This window comes from Aquarana catesbeiana, linkage group LG02 (genome assembly GCF_042186555.1).
Source record: "Aquarana catesbeiana isolate 2022-GZ linkage group LG02, ASM4218655v1, whole genome shotgun sequence".
Taxonomy (NCBI): Eukaryota; Metazoa; Chordata; class Amphibia; order Anura; family Ranidae; genus Aquarana; species Aquarana catesbeiana.
In genome coordinates this window covers 448,463,263-448,488,442 of record NC_133325.1, presented here as the reverse complement: position 1 = coordinate 448,488,442, position 25,180 = coordinate 448,463,263, and positions in this window count along the sequence as shown.

The following is a 25,180-nucleotide window of genomic DNA, read 5'->3' as shown; positions in this document are numbered from 1 at the left end:
GGCTTAGTCCACCTTTTGGTACATTTTACAACTTCCACTTGTGTTTAGGGTGGAGCATGTAACCAGTCGGTAGGGTTTTTTTTTTCCCCGCACCTGTTGTCAATTTTTGAAAACAGTGTGGCTGTGCGGAGCTCCGCCTATACATTTGTGTCATTCAATCGCAGATACCTATGAATAAATAGACTACAGGTACCATCTTCCACCGTGGCTGACGAACATGTAGTTTCAACGGTCTGCAGGGGCATTGATGAGCACTCTTGTTGTCCACTGACATGTTCTCCAACTTTCAATTAGAAAGCCTGCACAGTGGTATAGGCTAAAGGCTGGAGGACATGCCTGCAGGAGCCCACATTGCATCTATGATCTACTGATTGTCAGTGTAATGCTTTTCAGATTCCCGCAGGGAAAAATAATAAATGCACATTTTTTTCTTCAAAAATATGTGCATTTATAAAAATCTGTTTTAGCACACACAGATATAATTTATTACCAAACTTTTGGGAGAATATAAAAGATGGGATTGCATTGTGTAAACAGATATACGGTATGTCAAGATTCATCATTGCGAAAAAAAAAAAATCTAAACTTAACATTTTTAATAGGTGACATTTTAAAAGCCTTTATAAGTTATCAGTTTAGAATTACCCATGAAATATGGCCCTAGAATTATTGGTCTCACTCTGGCATTTGCAACAATACCTCAGGTGTGGTACAATATCTGTTTACGTACACACGTCGGATCTACACGTGCATTTTCATGTAGGGACTGGGGTGCTTTTCCATTTTTTAAATAGTTTTTGCTTATTTTATTACAATTATATTATATTTTTTTTTTTTATTTTACTTTATTGATGTTGCAAGGGAGCTAACAAGTCTCTAATGTGATAGCATGGGTAGGTGACAGATACTCTTTATAATGATATCCAGGGCTTTTAGACCCCCAATGTATCCCGTGTCCTCTAAAGCAGCAAATCAAGCAGAGATTATGCTTGAATAGCTGCATCTAATACACCATGGGGGTTATTTACTAAAGGCAACTCCACTTTGCACTACAAGTGCACTGCAAGTGCACTTGAAATTGCACTGCTAGTGCACTTGAAAGTGCAGTCGCTGTAAATCTGAGGGGTAGATCTGAAATGAGGGGAAGCTCTGCTGATTTTATCAACCAATTATGTGCAAGCTAAAAATGCTGTTTTTTTTATTTTCCTTGCACGTCCCCCTGAGATCTACAGCGACTGCACCTCCAGTGCACTTTCAAGTGCATTTGTAGTACAAAGTGGATTTGCCCTATAGTAAATCAACCCCATTGCTTCTGGGTTCATTTGTCACAGGAGGGATTGGGGAGCCACTTCAAGTCCAGGACATTTTATAATGGTCTAAAAATAGTAAGTGGTTAAATTCACTATGCACTTCACTTTGACATTTTTTGCATTGGTACATATCCCCCAGGACTGTGCCTAGCTCTCCATGCACTTTTAATTTTTGGATGTCCCCATGCTGTTTTTTTACAACAAAAAAAAGCTACTTGGAAAATGTAATTTAGCAGCAAATTGTATTTTTTTTTCTTTCTATCACTTTTGCTGTAGTACATTCTACATACAGAACACTTCACAGACAAGGTTAGGGTGTCCCCAAGCATGTTATTTAACCACTTTAATAGCAGACACTTTCACCACCTTCCTGCCCAGGCCAATTTCCAGCTTTCAGCACTGTCACTTTGAAGTGCTCGGCCAGGCAACACTGTACGCAAATTAAATTCTTATAATTTTTTTTACGGTATTTAATCATCACTGCTACATTTCTTTGGTAAAACATAATCCAAATCAGTGTATATTATTTAAAGAGGAACTGCAGTCTTCTCACATAATTTGTAATAAAAACATCTTTGCCATTCTGAAGCTTCCCTCCATCCACTTTGCATATTATTCTATATATACTGTGATTCTATACTTGCCAAATATGTTGCAGAAATCTCCCTCCAATGAGTCTGGCTGCATCTATTTTAACTGTGGGCAGCTGAAGCTGCTGCCTGTTCACTTCCTGGATTTACACAAACACACAGAGGCACGCCTCCTGCTCTGCAGCTCTCATTGGCCCTCTTATGACTCACCACCCCCCCCCCCCTCCCTTCCTGGCAAACTCTCACAAGAGTGAGAGAGCTGTGCATGATGTCTTAAGCCTGGGCTAATGACCAGACAAGAAACAGGAAGTGGGCTGTATAAGGTATTTACTGGAAGAAAAAAAACTGTTTTACTATACAAAGTTAAAACAACAAGGGCAGAAGATTTAATAGATGGAAAGATGAAAAAATGACTGAAGGTCCACTTTAATTTGTAGAAAAGTTATAGGGGGTTATTTACTAAAGGCAAATCCACTTTGCACTACAAGTGCACTTGGAAGTGCAGTCGCTGTAGATCCGAGGGGGACATGCAAGGAAAATAAAAAACAGCATTTTAGCTTGCACATGATTGGATGATAAAATCAGCAGAGCTTCTCCTCATTTCAGATCTACCCCTCATATTTAAAGAGACTGCACTTCCAAGTGTACTTGCAGTGCAAAGTGGATTTGCCTTTTGTAAATAACCCACAGAGAGTCCATATAACACCATTTAACTGGTGTGGCAGTGATCAGGGACACTAACTGGTGACAGTATGTAGAAAAAAAATAATATAATTTTTTAACTTTTTTAACCACTTCAATACCAGGCACTTACGCCCCTTCCTGCCCAGGACAATTTTCAGCTTTCAGTGCTGTCGCAGTTTGAATGACAATTGCGCGGTCATGCAACGCTGTATCCAAACTAAATTTTTATAATTTTCTTCCCACAAATAGAACTTTCTTTTGGTGGTATTTGATCACCTCTGCGGTTTTTATTTTTTGCTAAACAAACTAAAAAAGACCAACATTTCTGAAAAAAAAAAATTTTTTTGTTAGTTTCTTTCATAAAATTTTGTTTCCCCCTTCACTGACGGGCACTGATGAGGCGGCACTGATGGGCACCGATGAGTTAGCACTGATAAAGTGGCACTGATGGGCACTGATGAGGAGGCACTGATATGTAGAATTGATGGGCACTGATAGATGGCACTGATATGCAGCACTGATGGGCACCAATAGGTGGCACTGATATGCAGCATTGATGGGCACTGATAGACGGCACTGATGGGCACTGATAGGTGGCACTGATTGGCACTAACAAGCGGCACTGATGGGCACTGACAGGCGGCTGTGATGGGCACTGACAGGCGGCACCGATTGGCACTGACAGGTGGCACTGATTGGCAGCACTGATGATAAGGTACTGAGAAGTACTGAGGTGTTACTGCTGGGCATCTCCCTGTCAGCGCGAACCGGGGAATGCCGTTTACCGGCACTTCCTGGTTCACGCGATGATCGGCTGTGATTGGTCACAGCTGATCACGTGGTAAGAAGCCTCTGATAGAGGCTTCTTATTACGATCGGAGATGTGGGGTGTCAGACTGACACGCCGCACTCACGATTGCCGCGATGCGTGCCCCCACGGGCACGCGTCGGCGTGTTATCCTGCTGAACGCCATAAGACGCCCATTTAGGATAACAGAACCAGAGCTGGGCGGGAAGTGATTAACATAATTATTATAATTTCTTTTTTTTTTTTTTTTTTTTAATTTTTTTTACATATTGTGACCAGAGCATAGTAACACTGTACTACCCCGGCGGAGGTGATCATGATTTTGGGGATGTGATCATGATTTTTTTACACACTATGGGGGTTATTTACGAAAGGTAAATCCACTTTGCTCTGCAAGTGCACTTGAAAGTGCAGTCGCTCTAAATCTAAGGAGTAGATCTGAAATGAGTGGAAGCTCTGCTGATTTTGTCATCCAATCATGTGCAAGCTAAAGATCCCCCTCAGATCTACAGTGACTTTACTTTCAAGTGCACTTGCAATGCAAAGTGGATTTTCCTTTAGTAAATAACCCCCTATGATTGCTTATAACTTTAATAATCACTGTGATAACCAACCATTTTTTATGAATAACATCCATTTATTCAATGTGTGCTATTGTGATTAGCCACAGTTAATCACAATATACAGATGGGCTGTAATTGGCCCTGTCTGTACCATGTGATCACTGTGACCAATCACAGAGATCAACACAATAGTACAGATCGCATTACAACGCGGCCCGTGGGGCGCACACAAGGCGCGATCCTGGGAGGATGTCATATTAATAGAAGTAGCATTTTAATGTTTCATTTTAAGCCTTATTAAAAGACATCGGTGCATGTTTGACCTAGCAGTGCCCAGCTCCCTATGCTTTACGTTAGGCAATCCCTTGTCTATCAGCCCTAAAAAATTAAGACAAATCATTTTCAAAATTCGCCTCCCATTAGCATGTGTCGTTCATATTAATGTTCACAGATTCTTGGCCGTGTTTGCTGAACCAGCCCTCAAATCAAACCCAATCAGATTTGCTCATCACTAAAACTTACTGGTTCTGACACAGACACCAACACTGGGGATTATTATTGCATCCACTGACTCCAGATTAGCATAAACAGGAGCAAGCCCACCTCAAGTGCAGCAGTGAGCAATAGTAAAGTTCAATCTACAGAGTTCTGGAACTATACTTCTAGAGTGCATTTATGGTGGTGATGCTAATCCTAGATCAACTGTATATGCACTGTCCAAAAGAAAAGGAGGATGGTAGAAGATTGAGCAGGGGGAACAAAAGGAGGCTTGCAGAATAATTAATATGGTAGGGCAGTCCTTTGAGATATTCTTCTGCTGCCTATCGTTGTAGCCCTTTAAGAGCATCAGTGCACTTAGCAACAGTCCCAGTTTACCTGCATGCAGTATAGGTGCGGTATAGTCTCAACACAGGTGCAAAGTAGCTGTAGTTCAGATGTGGTAAAGGTTCGATATAATGCAGTATAGGGTTGGTATATAGTAGAGGCAGTTTAGGTTAGGAATAAGTGCAGTATGGGTGCGGTATGAATAGAGTACACTTGGTGTCCTGCCCGCTGTGAGTGGCTCAGTCCCTGATAGCAGTATCAGCAATGGGTAAATCGCTCTCTCACTAGTTCCCATAATGCTGCAGTGTCCTTTAACTGTCGAAGGGGGACCTGCTCAGTCTCTCCCCGAAAGCCTCTGGTGACCAGCGATTGGATGCAGAGAGTGGATACAGGTGCAGGTGCTGTGACGTGGGTGCAGTGCTACACTGGCCCCGGGTGTCCCCACTCCCCATCTCAGGCTTGGATCTCCACTGGTATGGTCTCCAGCTGGCAAGAGAATATTCAAACAATATTGTAATTACCAATATTGCCAAGCTATCAAAATTATGGTCTGTGCAAATTACCATTAATAAAGCGAATGAAAATATGAGGAATAACATGAAATAATAAATACAAATAAAACAAAAAGTATTTTTTCAATATCAAATATCAAAGTGTGAATAAACATGAAATAATAAACCTCTGGGTACTTTCAATAATGTATCGGTCTTTTAACAGTCATTAAACTACTTTGAAAATTCCCCAATAACGTCTATGAAAAATAAGCCTCCTAGTCGTGTCGCCACCTCCAGTCTTTTGTGTGAAAGAGAAGTCCACCACCAATAAGTGCAAAAGGGACACTCACCTCACATACTGGACTTTAAACTACAAAGGTCTATTTTTGCATGTCCCCTTTAAGGCCGGGAGCAGCTCTGACTGGATGGACTTTCTGCTACTCGTCTTCTCCACAGGGTCAGTTCCAAGGTGTATGTAAACAGTACATAAAAACATAAGAAGAAACACCACTAGTGCTCTCTACTTCGAAAATTAATAAATCACTATATTCACTATTTAGAACACACTCAGAAAGTTAGGAAAAAACATTGCATCAAATCCACTTCCAGTGCTGGGTGAAAGCTCGTTGCTCACTGCTCCACATGGCTCCCAGCAGATAGTTCTGGACTGCACACAGGTATGGGTTGCAGCTACTGAGAACCAAGCACCTCATCTCTGGACAGGTGTAAGGAAACTCTGCCCTAATATTCAGACAGGTGCTCTTTCACAAACTCCCTCAGTGTAGTAACAATCACTTTATTGACCATACCAACTTTTTGGCCATATCCACATGCCATAATGAGTACGAACCAGTCAAAGGAATAAATGGGCACACATGGGCAGTAGGTGCAGGATGCATAAAATCTTTCTTTAACCACTTCAGCCCCGGAAGGATTTGCCCCTTAATGACCAAGCCATTTTTTGTGATACAGCACTGCGTCGCTTTAACTGACAATTGCTCGGTCATGCGACATTGTACCCAAACAAAACGTATGTCCTTTTTTTCCCAGAAATAGAGCTTTCTTTTGGTGGTATTTGATCACCTTTGCTGTTTTTATTTTTTGCGCTATAAACAAAAAAGAGTGACAATTTTGAAAAAAAAATTTTCTTTTTACTTTCTGCTATAATACATATCCAAAAAAATATATATATAAAAAAAACAAATGTATTCATCATTTTAGGCCAATATGTATTCTTCTACATGTTTTTGGTAAAAAAAAATGCAATAGGCATATATTGATTGGTTTGCGCAAAAGTTATCGAGTCTACTAACTATGGGATAGATTTAGGGACTTTTATTTATTCTTTTATTGGTTTTACTGGTAATGGCAGTGATCTGCGATTTTTAGCGGGACTGTGACATTCTGACCCCAAATGATACTTTTTGGGGACCAGTGACATTATTACATTGATCGGTGCTATAAAAATGCACTGATCAATGTATAAATTACACTGGCAGGGAAGGGGTTAACACTAGGAGGCGATCAAGGGGTTAAATGTTTAAAGGAGAGATCTGGGGAATTGGCGCTGCCCTAATTCCAATAAATATTAATTAAAGATCACCGAACCTTATAAAGTTGTGTATAAAACAAAAAATAATAATTTGTGTGGCCCTTGGGTAGATTTACCCCTCCATTTGTGCCAAAATATATAAATAAATAGAAATGTGTTTCTTTAACGTCAACGTGCTAATCCTCTGTATTGCATAAGTAAATTTCACAATATATGGGTTTGATTTAGATTTGCCCCACCTCCATTGCAGGACTCCACTTTTAATATATATCAAACTTATTGAAAAATTGTTATTGAGTAGCCTCCTATAGTGTTAGTGGGGTTTGTACCGAACCACACTAATTGGGGGCTATCAGTAACTGTGTGAGGTCCCCTTGTATCCCTATTATATATGGTGACAAAAGTGCACTGTGCATAAAGTGAAACAAAAGTGCATTAGACCTTTAAAATACTAGAATGCATATAGAATAAATTCATATATAAAATTCATAAAAATATAAATCCAAGCCATTAACACTCATGTAAAAAATAAAAAATAAAAATACACATCTGTGAAAAAAGTCCCTGTGATGAACCCAAACAGGGTTAAAAAGTCTTAATTTTTAGAGACAAGGATATTAGAAACGTCAGGATCAGTTGACATGCATATACAAATGCCCAAGGGGTGGTAATAAGTGACTTCCATGCATGTAGAAGCTGGTGACTCCAAGTGCTCCCCCCCGTGCTCCCCCACTCACCAGATTCCGTCACCCTGTAGGGGGTATTAGGCAACAGAGTGGGTGTCTCAGGATGACTGCCTTTGATGGATGTCCCTCTTAAGCTTTACTGCTCCGTGAATTTCCTCTTTTACACTGGTGGTAAGGGACCCCTTATGCTGGTCCGGGTCCAGGTGCCTCCACTACTATCCACCTCCGTGCTGCTAGATCCTCCTCCCGCAAAGAAATAGACAGGGGGCTTGCATAGTGAAGTACGTCCAGTTTATTCAAAAGTTTAAAAGTTTAAAAGCATAACAACCACAGCTGAGTGCAAAGGATGGGATCAGGAAGCGAATCCGAGCGTGCGTCCCCCCTTGCCTTCCAGCCGGCTCTTCCGGGTATGACGTGTGAGCGTGACTCCGCCTTACGCGTTTCGTCATCAGACGTTGTCAAAGACGGTGTCGGCGCTTCACGCTACACAGACAGATATAGTCCTCCCGGCTCCATCGAACCTTCCCCTAATTATGTAAATACCGCTCGGGGGGTGTGTATGAGTTAGCGGAGCCGCAGGTCTATATGAAAGCATACCGCCTAGTCATCATGGTTAATTACACATCACATACTGCTCCAATACTACTACCGTCTATAAAATCATTTGTTGTGGTTGGGAGACAATAATGTCCAGATGTTTAAGCTATTTGTCTGTATTAAGTAGTCATACATAGTAGACTGAGATATTTGGTCGAATCATACAAAAACGAAAATAAGCCAAATCGAGATATGGACGTCAGAAGGTAATAGTGTAATAGACCTTGGTACTACGAGCCTTAATGTAGTAAACATATAATTGTATATAAAAAATAAAAGAAATATTATATATATATAAAAAATGCTCTTAAGTATCTAAAGAATACTTATATACATATAAATGTATATAGAAAAAAGAAATGTTATATATATATATAAAAAATACTCTTAAATATCTAAAAAATACTAGAACTTCAATCAGATAAAATAAAAATATTGTCTATATGAATGAAATTTTTTATATATAAAAAATCTTTAAAATAATTAATAAGAACTACTAATGGTCACTAATGGTCACTACTGGTGTGTATGATTTTTACCATCCACTAACCATTATGTGCAGAATGGGATAAGAACTAGAAATACCCAAAAAGGGGATTAGACTGTGGAAAAAAGGGGGGAATTGAAAAGGGGGGGATTTGGAAAGGGGGGAAGTTAAAAAGGGGGGTAGACCATGCATTGACCCGTGTAAGTTCTATTATATGCTAAGAGGTCTGTATTCTAAAGGAAAATTATTTAATAGGGCCTTAATCCCTTATCTCTATATGTCTATGTTAAAAAAGGGGGGCTTAGGGGTTGGCGATAAAACAATTTAGGTCTATATCCAAGTTTAACCCTCTGGGGGCAAGAGATCCCAGCCGGTAAATCCAGCTGGTTTCATTTTGAGAAATTAAGGTCTCTCTATTGCCCCCCCGCCAATTTGTTTGTACTGTATCAATTCCATAGAAAACAAGGCCACTAGGGTCTCTATGGTGGACCTCATCAAAGTGCCTGGACAGGCTGTGGTTAGGGAACCCTTTCCTGATATTTTTGATGTGTTCTCTGATCTGAACGAAAAGGGGGCGGGTGGTTCTCCCCACATATTGGAGGTGGCAAGGGCATTCTATGATGTATGTAACATGCGTACTCCAACATGTAATTAATTGATTGATGCGGTATTCCTTATGATCGGTGCATGATCTAAACATAGTCTTCTTTCTAGGTTGCCACTTAGCCACTTTGCATGGTAAACATCTCTGACATCTGAAAAATCCTTTCAGGTCCGGGCATATTTTGATGGTACGCGGAGGGTCTATGACATTTCTCACAAGATGGTTCCTTAGGTTGGGTGCTTTCCTGTATACGAACTTGGGTTTTGCAGGTAGGAGTTTCGATAAGATCTTCTTTAAGGATCGGCCAATATTTCCTTATTATTTTTTCTAGATCTCTGTATTGGTTATTGTATCCAGTAATAAAGGTAATATCCACTCCCTTATTGTCATTTCTGTTTTTATTACTAAAGAGGGAGGATCTATCCATCTTCATAATCTTCATTTTCAGTTTAAGGAGTCTGTCTTTGTCATAGCCTTTTTCTTGGAATCTTCTAATCAAGATATCTGCCTGGTTGCTAAAATCCTCCAGTGTGTCACAATTGCTACGTATGCGCAATAATTGTCCTTTGGGGATATTCGATTTCCATCGTGGGTGATGGCAACTGGAGGTGGGGATATACCCGTTCCGATCCGTCGTTTTAAAAAATGTACGGGTTGATAGCGAATCCCTTGTTTTAAAAATTTCCAGGTCCAGGTAGTCGATTTGTTCGTTACTCCACTTTCCGGTAAAAGTGATACCATATTTGTTGATATTTAGATTGTCAAGAAACTTAGTCAGGCTCTCTGGTGTCCCGTCCCATAAGATGATCAGGTCATCTATATACCGCCTGTACATCTTGATCTGGGGTATGTTTTTACTGTAAATGTACTTGTCCTCCCACATGTCCATGAACAGGTTAGCTACGCTAGGGGCGTAGCGAGCCCCCATTGCAACCCCCTTTGTCTGTACGTAATATTTCTTATCATACCAGAAATAGTTACATTCCATGGCTAGCTTTAGGCTCGGTTCACACTGGGGCGACTTGGGATCCGACTTGTACGCCCTCAAGTCGCCCCAGAAAGAGATTCACATTTAAGTGAATGGGAGCGTCTTAATAGACACTACTGAGGTCGCTCCGACTTCAGAGCGTACTCCCTGTACTACTTTGATCCGACTTTGATCCAACTTCAGCCTATTGACTATCATTGAAGTTGGATCGCCGTCTCGCATGATCCGACTTCGGCATGCGACTTGTGCTCAGATGATCTTGAGGGGGAACTCCGCGCCAATTTTTAAATAAAAATCCGGCATGAGTTCCCCCTCCAGGGGCATACCAGGCCCTTGGGTCTGGTATGGACCTTGAGGGAAACCCCCTACGCCGAAAAAACTGCGTGGGGGGTCCCCCCCAATCCATACCAGACCCTTATCCGAGCACGCAGCCCTGCCGGACAGGAATGGGGGTGGGGACGAGCGAGCGCCCCCCCCCTCCTGAACCGTACCAGGCCGCATGCCCTCAACATGGGGAGGTTGGTGCCTTGGGGGAGGGGGCGTGCGCCCCCCCCACCCCAAAGCACCTTGTCCCCATGTTGATGAGGACAAGGGCCTCTTCCCGACAACCCTGGCCGTTGGTTGTCGGGGTCTGCGGGCGGAGGGCTTATCGGAATCCGGGAGCCCCCTTTAATAAGGGGGCCCCCAGATCCCGGCCCCCCACCCTATGTGAATGAGTATGGGGTACATCGTACCCCTACCCATTCACCTAGGGAAAAAGTGTCAATTTAAAAAAAAAAACACTACATAGATTTTTAAAGTATTTTATTAGACAGCTCCGGGGGTCTTCTTCCGACTTCGGGGGCCTTCTCCGCGCTCTCCGGGTCTTCTGCCGGGCTGCTCCGCTATTTTCTGCTCTTTTGCCGCTCTTTTGCTATAGCGGAGGAGCCCGGTCTGCTGCCTTCTTCTCTTCGGGGGTCTCTCCGGTTCTTCTCCGCGCTCTCCGGGTCTTCTGCCGGGCTCCTCCGCTCTCTTCTGCCGCTCTTTTGCTAAAGCGGAGGAGCCCGGTCTTCTGCCCTCTTTTCTCCTGATGTTGACACGACGCTCTCTGGGGCTGGAATGCACTCTGAGCGCTCCGCTCTGACTTATATAGGTGGTGATCACGCCCCCTTATGCCGTCACAGTCCCTGGGCATGCTGGGACTGTGACGTTTTAGGGGCGTGGTCATCGCCCAATGACCACGCCCCCTTATGCAGTCATAGTCCCAGCATGCCCAGGGACTGTGACGGCATAAGGGGGCGGGGTCACCGCCTATATAAGTCAGAGCAGAGCGCACAGAGAGCATTCTAGCCGGAGAGAGCGTCGTGTCAACATCAGAAGAAAAGAGGGCAGAAGACGGAAGACGGAAGACCGGGCTCCTCCGCTTTAGCAAAAGAGCGGCAGAAGAGAGCGGAGGAGCCCGGCAGAAGACCCGGAGAGCGCGGAGAAGAACTGGAGAAACCCCCGAAGTCGGAAGAAGACCCCGGAGCTGTCTAATAAAATACTTTAAAAATCTATGTAGTGTTTTTTTTTTAAATTGACACTTTTCCCTAGGTGAATGGGTAGGGGTACGATGTACCCCATACTCATTCACATAGGGTGGGGGGCCGGGATCTGGGGTCCCCCTTATTAAAGGGGGCTCCCGGATTCCGATAAGCCCCCGCCCGCAGACCCCGACAACCAACGGCCAGGGTTGTCGGGAAGAGGCCCTTGTCCTCATCAACATGGGGACAAGGTGCTTTGGGGTGGGGGGGCCGCAGCGCGCCCCCCTCCCCCAAGGCACCAACCCCCCCATGTTGAGGGCATGCGGCCTGGTACGGTTCAGGAGGGGGGGGGCGCTCGCTCGTCCCCACCCCCATTCCTGTCCGGCCGGGCTGCGTGCTCGGATAAGGGTCTGGTATGGATTGGGGGGGACCCCCCACGCCGTCTTTTCGGCGTAGGGGGGTTCCCCTCAAGATCCATACCAGACCCAAGGGCCTGGTATGCTCCTGGGGGGGGAACCCATGCCGGATTTTTATTTAAAATTTGGCGCGGAGTTCCCCCTAAAGATTCATACCAAACACAGTGGCGGGGATCCAAGTCGGATCCCCGTTCATTGAAAGTCGGATCCACAAGTCGTGTTGAAGTCGGGTTGAAGTCGCGTTGCAAAGTCGCGTTGAAGTCGTGTTGCCCCTGTGTGAATCGAGCCTTAGGCCCTCTAGGATGTAACTAATCTGTTCCTGTTTCATGTTAGTATTTTTGTGCATTGCTTTCTCTACTCCCCGCAGTCCATCTTTTTGCTCAATACTGATGTAAAGCGAATTTACATCCACCGCCACCAGTAACCATTGTTCTACTCCCTTCATCTGTTGGAGTTCCTCTATCAATTGCATGCTGTCGCGTAAGTACGATTTACCTTCTTTTACCAGGGGTTTGAGGAATTTGTCTAAATATTCTCCTAATCTGGAGAATATAGAATTAATCCCGCTGACGATGGGCCTTCCTGGTGGTCTTTCCAGTCTCTTATGGATTTTGGGCGTGTAGTATATTACTGGCGTCTTTGTTGAATTTGATATCATATATTCGGCCTCTTTAGAGTTCAAAATCCCCTTGGTTTTCCCTTTTTCCACATATGCTTTTAGCTTCTTCTCATATTTTGTCTTCGGGTTCCCGGTTAACTTTTTATAGGTGTTTTCTATATTCAGAAGATTATTCATCTCATCCTGGTAGTCTTTTTTGTTTAAGATGACCAGGCCTCCCCCCTTATCTGCTGGCCTGATCACTACATCATGTTTGTTTCCTATGTCTTTGATAGTTTTCCAGATGTTCCTTGACCTCTTCTTGCTATTTTTCATTGCCTTGATGTCTTCCTCTACCATTTTCCTAAACGCATTAATGCATTGGTTTCCTGGTGTTTTGGGATTAAATATGGAGTTATTTAAGTTCAGTGTGTATATACTCCGAATGTTCTCTTGTTATTTCTCCTGGGTTCATGGCAAAATGTTTTTTTATGTTTAGTTTCCTTAAGAATTTTTGAAGGTCAATATAGGCCTCAAACTTGTCCAAAGATTTATCGGGAGCATATTTGAGCCCCAATTCTAGTACTTCTAGTTCTTCTTGTGTAAACTGTGTGTGGCTGAGGTTAAAAATCCCTTGACCTAATAATTTCTGGGTCTTTTTCTTCTTCCTGCCCCCTCGTCTTCCTCTTGCCTGCTTTCTCTTTCCATGTGCCTGTGTGTGGGTTCCATTTCCTGTTGATATTCCCTTCTGATTCCATTTTGTGGGTTCATTTCGTATCTCTGATACGTATTTGGACCTTCTGTTCTCCTCGGACTCCAGTACCGGTCTCTTGTTCTTGGTCCTCCATAAGTATTTCGTCCCCTCCACCCGGGATTCCTGTAAGGAATACGGGGTCTCCATTTCCCAGGAGGTCTGTCTTGGTAGGTGACTCGGGGAAAATCCCTGCCTCCCTCGTATCCTCTTCTGTATCCTGGATGTTGGCCTCTGTAATCATCCCTTAATGGGGAATACCTATTCTGTACAGGTATATTATATCTGTTATTTGATGGAGTTCTGTAGTTAGTGGGTACTCTGTGGTCATCTCTCCTATTCTCTCTTCTTACTGATGTTATATTAGGAGTGATAGGTCTTGTTGGACTATAAGGTATGTTATCCACTCTCCTAGGCGTACCTCCCATCATTCCCAAAGGTGGGAGTGGTATTGGTTCCTCTGATTCTTCCTCCATTGAGGGGTCATCTAGTTGTTCATCCTGACTATCTTCATGTATTTGCCATACATGAAGCCGGCTGGAACGCAAGGGGGGACGCACGCTCGGATTCGCTTCCCGATCCCATCCTTTGCACTCAGCTGTGGTTGTTATGCTTTTAAACTTTTAAACTTTTGAATAAACTGGACGTACTTCACTATGCAAGCCCCCTGTCTATTTCTTTGCGGGAGGAGGATCTAGCAGCACGGAGGTGGATAGTAGTGGAGGCACCTGGACCCGGACCAGCATAAGGGGTCCCTTACCACCAGTGTAAAAGAGGAAATTCACGGAGCAGTAAAGCTTGAGAGGGACATCCATCAAAGGCAGTCATCCTGAGACACCCACTCTGTTGCCTAATACCCCCTAGGGGGTGACGGAATCTGGTGAGTGGGGGAGCACGGGGGGGAGCACTTGGAGTCACCAGCTTCTACATGCATGGAAGTCACTTATTACCACCCCTTGGGCATTTGTATATGCATGTCAACTGATCCTGACGTTTCTAATATCCTTGTCTCTAAAAATTAAGACTTTTTAACCCTGTTTGGGTTCATCACAGGGACTTTTTTCACAGATGTGTATTTTTATTTTTTATTTTTTACATGAGTGTTAATGGCTTGGATTTATATTTTTATGAATTTTATATATGAATTTATTCTATATGCATTCTAGTATTTTAAAGGTCTAATGCACTTTTGTTTCACTTTATGCACAGTGCACTTTTGTCACCATATATAATAGGGATACAAGGGGACCTCACACAGTTACTGATAGCCCCCAATTAGTGTGGTTCGGTACAAACCCCACTAACACTATAGGAGGCTACTCAATAACAATTTTTCAATAAGTTTGATATATATTAAAAGTGGAGTCCTGCAATGGAGGTGGGGCAAATCTAAATCAAACCCATATATTGTGAAATTTACTTATGCAATACAGAGGATTAGCACGTTCACGTTAAAGAAACACATTTCTATTTATTTATATATTTTGGCACAAATGGAGGGGTAAATCTACCCAAGGGCCACACAAATTATTATTTTTTGTTTTATACACAACTTTATAAGGTTCGGTGATCTTTAATTAATATTTATTGGAATTAGGGCAGCGCCAATTCCCCAGATCTCTCCTTTAAATACTTCCAATTAACTCCTATTAGGAATTAATTAAGGGGGAGGCAGCAGCCCTTCCATTATCCTAAGCGCGGACTCTCAATCTAGTAAGGGGTTAAATGTGTTCCCTCAGAGTGTTCTAACTGAAGGGGGATGGGCTACTTGGGATATGACAGAGATAGCTGATCACTGGGAACAGCAGATCTGTGAGATGTCCCCTGTCAGAACAGGGATCCACCTTGTTTACAATGGCAGATCCACGTTCTGCCTCTGTATACAGCGATCGTGGGCGGCAGGCAGACATCGAGTCCTCCAGACCCCCCCCCACGGCGCACGGCGGGCGCGCGCCCGTAATCTCACATGCACGGACCGACATACAGGTATATCGGTTTGCGCAGGAGAGCCGACCTGCCACAGTATAAGTATGGTGGCTGTTCGGCAAGTGGTTAAAGAACTGCAAGATTGCACAGTGATGAATTTGAAAATGGGGATGAAGGTAAGTATTTTGGTAGGTAGATGCTGATGTAGCCAGGTGCAGGCTACCATAGTATGAATACAGTGGGCATTTCCTCTATTGCTGCAGTCTGCTCCTGTTTCCCTCTAGTGCTGCACTCAGACTGTTTACATTGCATTTCTGAGCCAATAAGCAACAGATCGTGGGATTTGTCATCCTGTGTTCAGCCATAACTGGACTCCTGAGTCTCAGACTACATTATTAATATTCCTAATATTAATAGTCCTGAGTTGCCAGGAGGAGAAGCCACTGCCGGGACTCGGGAAGAGATGCAGGGGGAAGCCGCCAAAGTGTGACCTAGATGGAGTAAGTGCGGGTCTGGTGGGGGGGCCTGGCGGACGACGGGCAATCGATGCATCGATCGAGCGCCGGGGGCAAGCAGCGATCAAGTGAGCCTCGGGGGGTGCTTGGTTGGCTGGCTGGGGTGGCCGTGGGCCCCCCCCCCAAGGAAATTGAGCACCAGCTGCCCTGACTTTAATGTTATACACACACTTACAAAGAGTTTAGTGAAATGTGCCTTCCAAGAATGAAAACTAGTAGAAGTAATATGCAAAACTACATGTATGGTATAATTGTAACCTTTAGGCAAATGATGCACACAACAAGCTATTCAGCAGGGCAAACTTACCAGCAAGCAAAGCAGGCATAAATTAAATCTTTTTACTTTTTTGAAAAAAAGGTCTCTGTTGCATCCACTTTCATACTATTAATAGAGTGCTTTATATCTCCAATTTTGAGAGTGCCAACATTTTTTTTATTAATTATAACTGCATATAAAAATGGTAAAATGATTCTTCCCAAATCTTTAGAAAAAAAGGAGCAGTCACAGAGATTTATAAACTTTTCACATTTGTGTATTTGTGATGACTCGTTAACAGCTATATTGGCCGATAATTGCAATCATTGCATGAATCTGCCACATCATTAGTAAAGATTGAGGTGTGCTTTTCTTCTCTTCATTTTAAACTAGTACACTGAATCTCTGCTCACTTTAAAGAGACAACTGGTTTAAAGGAAATAACTATAACTCAAATCCTTCTTGATCTGATTCTCAGTTAGATGCGTGCAAAGCCTTGTCTTTAAGGAAACCAGTTTGTCACAAAAATAGAAGAGATGGAAAAAGGGATTATATGAAGCTGTAAAGACTAACAGCTGCACAGAACAAAGCAACATTTCTGCTTTCACCACATTGCTTTGACCATTCCATTACCTGCAGGTTGAGCCTGTAGTCAGCTTATTAGGTTTACTGAAAATGAAAACAGGACTTCCTGGGATTTTTGACATAGGAGAGGACTATGCTTTGATACTGAACCTTTGGCTTATGGATGAGACATTATTGCTGTGGAAGTACTATTATTAATTTTATCTAAGCATTCCAGATAAGAAAAAAAAATTGGATCAAAGATGGATCACTTTGCCGAAGCATGCCTCCTCTTCAAATTGGCCATACTCCCTAACCAATATTCGATGAGATTAGCTTGCAGAAACCACTGTTAAAGTGCACTTTCACCATCATTGTAGCATTCCTGTAGAGTGGCTAAATGAATATCTATGAAAAATAGTAAATGCAGGTATAGAAGGAAAAAGTATTAAAGGAAAATTTTTCTCTGAGCGAATGCAGGTTAACCCCACAGACCTCTCCACTATAGACTGTGATGTTGAAAGACAGAGTAATAGGAATGATGAGAAAAAAAGAATAAAGGAAAACATTTAGTTTTTTTATGTTTATAGAGTAACAATCAAGAAATGATTATTGTTCTCTCAAAAGATGACAATATGGAAGAAAGGTACACATAGAGCACTTCACATTTAAACAGTGGATATGTCCCCATGGACTTCAAAGAGGCTGACTGACAGATGTTTAAAGTCATAAAGTCAAAGACAGAAATAAAAACCAAAACAGGAGGAAGTAAACAGGGTGAGTTTCCGGCGCTTAGATGTAAGATATACCTAATGAGACTAAGCAGCTGCTATATTCATACAAAACATTTCAAAAAGAAGCAACAAAGTTGCAAATTCAGTCCTTTCCAGCATAAGCAGCGCTAAAAAAAAAAAATATTATTATAAAAAATAAATAAAACACATTAATCTAAAAGTGGTATATAAATCCAGGTGCTGAGTGATTTAACATATCATTGTGACAGTTCATATCACGATCATCAGCTGAATAAACATTCGACCATGACCACACCATGTGATTCTGCTCCCTATTGGAATTTCACTCACCAGATTCCTAATAAACAAACGCCTTTGTATAGAGAGTTTGGCTTTTGTTAATCAGTATCGGAAGGACATCAGCATGGAAATTCAATATCGATTAACCCAAAGGATAAAGAACGTCCTAATCCCGTGGATCCCCAGACTGGACAGACTGGACAGACTGGACAGATTGGACAAGCCTCACTCCTCTTGTACAGCTCGGGCACTGTTGCAGTGTCAGACCAGCCTGCACTATTCCCTGCTGAAAGCTCTGTCCTGGTGCAGGAGAACAGGCCAGCTGAAGCTTCCACTAGCACAGCAGTAGGAATGGACATTGTTGAAAAGACAGCAGGAGCTGTGAATATGCCAGCAAAGCTTTCTTTTGGTGGTATTTAATCACGGAATGGCAAAACGCATCTAGGCATGACCACAAGGCTTGCTGCATTGGTGATTGGCTCCAAGTTCTTCCCGGGAACCACCACGGACGATCTTATCTCCATTGAGGTGGTGAGAAACACAGTGCTTTATCGATTTGAACGCTTTTTTTAACATTATGTTTGTAAAGGCAATAGCTTAAGGGTTGGGTTGATTTGTTGAATAAAATTTTACAGTTTTACACTATGAGGTTTCTTTTCCTTTCTTATGCCGGAGCTGTATAAGAGGATTGTAGCTTGTCCAATCTGGGGATCCACAGGATTAGGATGTTCTTTATCCTTTGGATCGATCGATATTGAATTTCCATGCTGATGTTCTTCCAATACTGATTAAAAAAAAGCCGAATCTTTATACAAAGGCGATGTTTATTAGGAATCTGGTGAGTGCAACAATTCCTATAAGGAGCGGAATCACATGGTGTGGTAATGGTCAAACGTCTATTCAGCTGATGATCCTGATATGAACTGTCACAATGATATGTTAAATCACTTAGCACCTGGATTTATATGCCACTTTTAGATTAATGTGTTTTTATTTATTTTTTATAATAATATTTTTTTTTAGCGCTGCTTAAGCTGGAAAGGACTGAATTTGGAACTTTTTTGCTTCTTTTTTGAAAAGAAATAAAAATCAGATATGAGATTTAACCCCTCTTCACTCTACCCAAAACTAAAAACACATTTTAATTTTCTTCAATCTCTCGCCATCATCCCTCAGCGAGCTTAAAAATCTGTGGAACCGGACTGTACTACCACTCAGCGCCTGTGGAAACCATCTGGTGGTGAAGGCCCGGCACACTTGGACATCTCTTCAGGCTCCAGTTATCAGGATACTTCTCCAACAGGATCTCAGATCCAACAAGCCTTGTATGACCCCCCCTGAATAAGGGCGGTCACTGGCTTTTTGGTAAGCCTCCTGTCTCTCTGTGGTGGTGGTCTCACGTGGTCAAGTCTATCTCATGTCCCACTATCTATGAATTATTCACTTCACAGCGCACCAGAATTTTGTTTATGAACTCAAGTCACTTATTAACCTTAATAGAATACGGATATTTGTATTTTGTGCACTATTGATATATTGAACTTTTGCTTAATCAATTGCTGTTGTGCACTGTATGGATTGTTTTTTATTGATTTTCATGATTTTTGGTTTACACCATGAATATTGTTTGCATTTTTGCACTTTAATATTTTGCGACACACACATATTTATCAATTAATAGCGCTGCACTTTTTCTGCTATATAACATTTTAATGATTGTCATACATTAATCTACATTGTGCAAAGGAAGCCCATTCTTTTTGAATATGTTTTTCTTAGTTTCTGTATTAAAATCTTGAAAATAATGAACCGTTCTTCAAAGATTTAGGTCAAATTTTAGTGTATATTATTTAGTCTGTGTGAAAGTTATAGAGTCTACAAACCATGGTACAGTAAATATTTGAAAATTTATCAGTCCTGATGTACTGACCGCCTATCTCATTTTTTTAAGCCCTAAAATGCCAGGACAGTACAAATATACCAAAAAAGAACCCTTTTTTAAAAGTAGACACTCCAAGGTATTTAGTAAGAGGCATTAAGAGTCTTATGCCATTGTATTTTTTTTTGCCACAATGTTTTGGAAAACAAAGAAATTAAATAAAATTTGATTTCACAAAGCTGTCATTTTAAGTAATTTCTTACACACATCATAGGCATTCTTATGCCGCGTACACACGATCGGATTTTCCGACGGGAAATTTTTCGATGGGAGCTTGTTGTCGGAAATTCCGACCTCGTGTAGGCTCCATGGGACATTTTCCGCCAAACAAAATTTGAGATCTGGATCTCAAATTTCCCGAAAACAAAATCCATTCTTGTAAATTCTGATCGTGTGTACACAATTCTGACGCACAAAGTTCCACACATGCTCTCAATCAATTACGAGACAGAAGCACTCGGTCTGGTAAAACTAGCCTTCGTAATGGAGATAGCACATTCGTCACGCTGCAAATTTTTAAATCTTTTAATGCAGCACATTCTCTTCTTTTTTATAATGCTAGAAAAATGAAGTTGTTTTGCTGCTGATATTCACACAGAGTTCTTAAAAAATTATTTCTTTATTATTTCTCGTGATCTCCTGAATACGTTTTTTTTTTTGTCAGATCTCCATAATAATGTTTTACATTTTTGTATATAGTGTTTTTTTTTAATCAAGATCTCCTGCTTTTTTTTTCTATTGCTCTCTATAATATTGGTTTTAGTTTTGTGTCAAGTTACAACACCATTATTATCTTGTATTTTTTAACCTCAAAGAGGTTGGTTGGTGTTGGTGTTCCTTGTTAATTTGACATTGTATTTAGGAAATGTACCTGCCAACTCACAAACAAACTGTCCTTTTTTAAATAAAACACATAGGCAAGTATTTGTGAATCCAAAATAGCCATTTATTATGGGTCATAATAAGATAAAGAGGAAGGCAACGCTGGAGAAAATTGTGAAATTGGCGAAGCCTTTGTACCCCAGGGCACACATCAACTATTTTACAGCCAAAATTGGTAGCATGAGGAGTCCATATAATAGTGAGCACAATCTGGTCCCAGACTACAAGAGATCAGGAACAGCAGCAGATGACATATATGTCCCCAGGCTGTGGTCATACAACAGCCTGCGTCTTTTGTCAGACCAGACTGAACCCAGGCCATCACACTCTTGTCTTCCTTCCACTCTTGCTTCCAGGCTTGCTTCCAGGCTGTGGTTTTGGAGTTGCGGCAGGAGGTGGAGGAGGAGGAGGATGGTCTAACTCATACAGGTGTGTTTTGTTTGTGAGTTGGCCCCTCAACCACTTATTTAGGGACAGATACATAATTTCCTCACAGATAAGGCGTTGGCCCTCCTCCATTTCCTGCATTTTGCATGCAGCCATGGAGGCAAAGGCCTCTTGAAGAGTGGGGGTGGTTCTGAGGGCAGTATTAGCCTCCCGAATCAGCCCAAGCGCTGCCTCCTCCACGTTACTCCCCTTCCTTGGCCTTTTGGTTGGAAGGCGGAGGGGAGGGACCTGGGATTAGGTCAGGCTACTTGGCCGGGCCACCTCCTGACTGCCAATTACCCCACCACCTCCTGGCTATCACATTCCACAGCCTCCTCCTGGCTGCCACATTCCACGCCCTCCTCCTAGCTGAGGCTTTCCTGTGTATGAAAAAGGGACATAGTTTTATTTTTTTGGTCATCGATCAAACACTGTTGCAAATTGAATGTTAACAAATAGAAAAGACTATTCTTCTGACCCCAGCATTTTTCATTCTTGTCCCAAACATTTTTGGCCACTACTGACTATAGATATGTAAAACACTTTAATAAATCAGCAATTAGTGATCAATAATAACATCTAGTTAACATCATTAATATTATGACAAGAAATCTGTAGAACAATGCTATAACTGGCTCAAGCTGGGCTCTTCCACTTCTTCCTGGCTGGAAGGCCCAGGTTGGACGTCGGAAGCCTCAGCTGGGGTGGAAGGAAGTATGGAAGGAAGCATGGAAGGAAGAGTGGAAGGTAGGGTTGAGAGTGATTGCCTGATTTCAGTCTGGTCTGACAGAAAACAAAATCTCTCATAGTACCACAGCCTGGGGACATAAATGGCATCTGCTGCTGCTCCTGATCTCGTGGAATCCTGGACCTTATTGCGCTCCCTATTATAAGTGCTCCTCAGCCCACCAATTTTTGCCTTCAAATAGGGGATGGTTGCCGTGGGGATCTGCGGCTTCACCAACTCAAGCAGTTTCTCCAGCGCTACCTGCCCCTTTAGTTTATGATTATAATGCGGATGTTTCACCTGCCACAGACAGGGCAGCTCCCTGTACTTGTCTATGAATAGGGGGAGGAAGTTGTGATCATTGAAGCCATCCATTTTCTCTGCAAGGCACAACACAAGACAAACCCGAATGTCAGGCTAAACTATCCTAATCTTGTCCCAATATAGGCCTCAATCTAGAGGCAGTATAGGTCACCGATGCACCAAGTTAAACGTGTACCTTCGTCAGAATGATCGGCGCTTCCGCTGCTCCTTCCTCCGCTCACAGATCGTACGTACGATGCACGGGTGTTACGCTATATATACACTATATACACTGTGCATGCGTGAAACTCCGCCTGCCCCTGACGCTCTTTCTAGTCTATTCCCCGCCCCTTGTCTTTCGGCTCAGTAGGAGAGCACATGGCGGAGAAAGAGCAAGTGCATGCAGATAGCAGTAGCAGCAACGACGAACAGCCGGAGCCACGAATGTCCCGATCCCGGAGGAGATTTAAGGTCTCAAATATGTCCTTTATAGAGATGGTGGAGATGGTGGACATCTTGAAGAGGGCTGACTATGATGGGAAGCATGGACCTTACCCAAACCCAAATGTCAGAAAGGCCAAGATCATGGCTAAAGTTGTGAGAAGTCTGCACAGGAATTTTGGTGTATGACGATACAAGGATCAATTGAGGAAACACTGGTCAGACCTGAAATTGAGGGAGCAGAATCAGTACAGAAAGATCAAGAGAGTTCTTCAAAAAAGTAAGTAGTTGTTGTGTGTTCCTATTATTATTACTTGCATGCTGCTCCATGTGCTCTTCTTTACTGTTGTATAGGGATGAGCTTCATGTTCGACTCGAACATCGTGTCTTCGGCCGTTCGCCGAATTACGAACGATATGGGCCGTTCGCACCAAATTCGAGTGGCTGTCACGGCCCATAATTCAGTGCAGTATCGCAGTGCATTGCTGGCTGATGATTGGCCAAGCATGCAGTATGACCCGCATGCTTGGCCAATCACAGCGCAGTCTGTACAGAGAGCCATAATTGGCCAAAGCCAGGGTGGCTTTGGCCAATTATGGCTCAGGGGGTTTAGTACACGCCCCACACTATATAAGGCCGCCTGCAAAGCGGCCCTGTGTAGTGTGTTCCGGCGTTGAGAGAGAGATAGATAGACAGAGAGACAGTGTCATTTGATTTAAGTTAGATAGAGTAGGCAGGCGAGTCAGTTAGCTGCACTTACAGTGTATAGTGTATATATATATACATCCTAGGTGTTGTGTGTGTATATATATATATATATATATATATATATATATATATATATATATATATACATACTGATACTGCAGCTAGCAAAATCAACTGCCTGCCTGTAGTATGAGAACACCACCCCTCTATATATATATATATATATATATATATATATATATATATATATATATATATACACTGTATTCAGTTTAGCTAGATCCGTTCCTGTTATTCTCTTCCTACTACTGACAGGTAGGCAGGTGTTTTTACAGTATTTACAGCTACCTGAAGAAAATTGCTGGTGTTCTTCTGATCCTATTAGTACAGTACCGCAGGCAGCTGTAGTATTTACAAGTTAGTTTAGTGCGTCCTCTGCACAGTGTGCACCTAAAGCTACCTGAAGAAAATGAGTGGTGTTCTTCTGATCCTATTAGTACATTACCACAGGCAGCTGCAGTATTTACAAGTTAGTGTAGTGCGTCCTCTGCACAGTGTGCACCTAAATCTACCTGAAGAAAATTAGTGGTGTTCTTCTGATCCTATTAGTACAGTACCGCAGGCAGCTGCAGTATTTACAAGTTGGTGTAGTGCGTCCTCTGCACAGTGTGCACCTAAAGCTACCTGAAGAAAATTAGTGGTGTTCTTCTGATCCTATTAATACCACAGGCAGGCAGCTACAGTATTTACAGTTAGTGTAGTGCATCCTCTGCACAGTGTGCACCTAAAGCTACCTGGAGACAATTGCTGTTGTTCTGCTCCTATTAATACCACAGGCAGGCAGTTGATTCTCCTAGCTGCAGTATCAGTATATATATACATCCCAGCTTTGTGCAGCTACATCTCACTGCAGGCCATTAGTATGTCTGGAAGGCCAACAAGGAGAGGCAGACAGTCACAAGCCAATAAAAGAGGGCAAGCAGGCTCTGTGTCTAGAGGCAACAGTGCTGGTCGTGGAGACGGTGCATCCTCATCAGCACGTGGCTGTGGGACACGCTTGTCCTTTTTTTCGGCAGCTGGCCGTATTGAGCCGCAACATGGAGAAGACTTGGTAGAGTGGTTGACCAAGCTGTCCTCATCCTTCTCATCCTCTCTCACCCAGGCTCAGGGTACTTTGTCTGGCAAAGCAGCTGCCAACGCGGCCTCTTCCCTCGGCTCAATGGCATCAGTCACTCCTTCCCTAGCCCCACCATGTCCTCCTGAGGAGTCCCCCGAACTGTTTGACCACAGTGTTGGGTACATGCTCCAGGAGGATGCCCAGCATTTTGAAGGCTCCGATGACGGTACCCAGCTAGAGGAAGGCAGTAACGTGAGCCCAGAGAGAGGGGGTGCCCAAGAAGGACAGCAATCTGGCAGTCATGTTCCCCCAGCTGCAGCATACTGCCAGCTTTGCTCCAGTGATGAGGAGGGAGGGGATGATGAGGTCACTGACTCCACGTGGGTGCCTGATAGGAGGGTGGAGGAGGAGGAGGCACATCACCAACAAGGCAGGATGCCCTCCAGGGGTCAGCTTAAGGGCAGCACACCGACTGCATCACCCCGCAGAGCTCCGCATGTGCAGGGCACTGCTGTCTCTGCGCATTATTCCAAAAGTTCTTTGGTGTGGGCCTTTTTTGAGACAAGTGCATCAGATCCCACTGCTGCTATTTGCAACATATGTCTCAAGCATATCTCGCGTGGCCAAAACATCTCCTGCTTGGGCACCATATGCTTGACCAGACATGTGTTGACCTGCCATGCAGTTCATTGGCAAGCGTACCTAAAAGACCCACACCAAAGATCAAAGAGGACCTCTCCTTGCTCCTCATCAGCTGGGATCTCCAACCCCACTATACCTTCAGTCCTCTCTGAGACCTGCACTGAGAGGAATGAAGGTGTAGAATTAGGTGTGTCACAGCCAAGTACTTGGGGGCAATCTGCTATCGGTACACCAACGTCAGATTG